Source organism: Arachis ipaensis, chromosome B8 (assembly GCF_059453495.1).
Source record: "Arachis ipaensis isolate K30076 ecotype BB chromosome B8, ASM5945349v1, whole genome shotgun sequence".
Taxonomy (NCBI): Eukaryota; Viridiplantae; Streptophyta; class Magnoliopsida; order Fabales; family Fabaceae; genus Arachis; species Arachis ipaensis.
The window spans coordinates 57,430,936-57,432,860 of record NC_142443.1 but is presented as its reverse complement, the minus strand read 5'-3'; the positions used below and the strand labels follow the sequence as shown (position 1 = coordinate 57,432,860).

Below are 1,925 nucleotides of genomic sequence, written 5' to 3'. Positions count from 1 at the left end.
AGAGTTTGACTGTGGGGGCTCTGGTTGACTCTGTTTTGAGAGAAGCTTACTGTGCCTCTTTTCCATGTTTACAGAGGGATAACCTTGAGTTGTAGACACAAGGGAGTCCTCATTCAATTGAAGGACTAGTTCACCTCTGTCAACATCAATCACAGCTCTTGATGTGGCTAGGAAGGGTCTTCCAAGGATGATGGATTCATCCTCATCCTTCCCAGTGTCTAGGATTATAAAATCAGCAGGGATGTAAAGGCCTTCAACCTTTACTAATATGTCCTCTACTTGTCCATAAGCCTGTTTTCTTGAATTGTCTGCCATCTCTAATGAGATTTTAGCAACTTGTACCCCAAAGATTCCCAGTTTCTCTATTACAGAGAGGGGCATGAGGTTTATCCCTGAACCAAGGTCACACAGAGCCTTTTCAAAGATCATGGTGCCTATGGTACAAGGTATTATGAACTTTCCAGGATCCTGTTTCTTCTGAGGCAATGTCAGTTGATCCAGATCACTTAGTTCATTGGTGAACAAGGGAGGTTCATCTTCCCAAGTCTCAATACCAAATAATTTGGCATTCAGCTTCTTGGTAACTTTCTCCTTAGTAACATCCTCATTCTCTTCAGAAGAGGAATACTCATCAGAGCTCATGAATGGCACAAGGAGGTTTAATGGAATCTTTATGGTCTCTAGTTGACTCTCAGATTCCTTTGGTTCCTCAGAGGGAAACTCCTTATTGATCACTGAACGCCCCAGGAGGTCTTCCTCCTTAAGATTCACATCCTCCTCCTCTTTTGTGGTTTCGGCCACGATGGTCATTTCAATGGCCTTGCACTCTCCTTTTGGATTTTCTTCTATATTGCTTGGGAGAGTACTAGGAGGGATTTTAGTGACTCTTTTACTCAGGTGGACCACTTGTGCTTCCAAATTTCTAATGGAGGACCTTGTTTCATTCATGAAACTCACAGTGGCCTTAGATAGATCAGAGACTAAGTTTGCTAAATTAGAAGTATTTTGTTCAGAGTTCTCTGTCTGTTGCTGAGTGGATGATGGAAAAGGCTTGCTATTGCCAAACCTGTTTCTTCCACCATTATTAAAGCCTTGTTGAGGCTTTTGTTGATCCTTCCATGAGAGATTTGGGTGATTTCTCCATGAGGGATTATAGGTGTTTCCATATGGTTCACCCATGTAATTTACCTCTGCTATTGCAGGGTTCTCAGGATCATAGGCATCTTCTTCAGAAGGCGCCTCTTGAGTACTGTTGGGTGCAGCTTGCATTCCATTCAGACTCTGAGAAATCATATTGAGTTGCTGAGTCAATATTTTATTCTGAGCCAATATGGCATTCAGAGTATCAATTTCAAGAACTCCCTTCTTCTGAGGCATCCCATTACTCACAGGATTCCTCTCAGAAGTGTGCATGAACTGGTTATTAGCAACCATGTCAATGAGTTCTTGAGCTTCTGCAGGCGTTTTCTTTAGGTGAATGGATCCACCTGCAGAAGTATCCAATGACATCTTAGCTAATTCAGACAGACCATCATAGAATATATCCAGGATGGTCCATTCTGAAAGCATGTCAGAAGGACACTTTTTGGTCAGTTGCTTGTATCTCTCCCAAGCTTCATAGAGGGATTCACCTTCTTTCTGTTTGAAGGTTTGAACATCCACTCTAAGCTTACTAAACTTTTGAGGAGGAAAGAACTTGGCTAAGAAAGCCGTGACCAGCTTATCCCAAGAGTTCAGGCTATCTTTGGGTTGAGAGTCCAACCACACTCTAGCTCTGTCTCTTACAGCAAAAGGGAAAAGCATGAGCCTGTAGACTTCAGGATCTACTCCATTAGTCTTAACAGTATCACAGATCTGCAAGAATTCAGTTAAGAACTGAAAAGGATCTTCAGATGGAAGTCCATGGAACTTGCAGTTCTGCTGCA

The 1,925-nt window shown here is 42.4% G+C and overlaps 1 non-coding gene across 1 annotated transcript; it reads left to right on the top strand.

Annotated features, from left to right (window-relative positions):
* The first annotated feature begins 1,563 nt into the window (after nt 1–1,563).
* LOC148548207 (small nucleolar RNA R71) lies at nt 1,564–1,671 on the top strand. The gene has a single exon (XR_015897146.1). It is a non-coding gene; the product is annotated as a small nucleolar RNA R71 (small nucleolar RNA).
* The last annotated feature ends 254 nt before the right edge of the window (nt 1,672–1,925 follow it).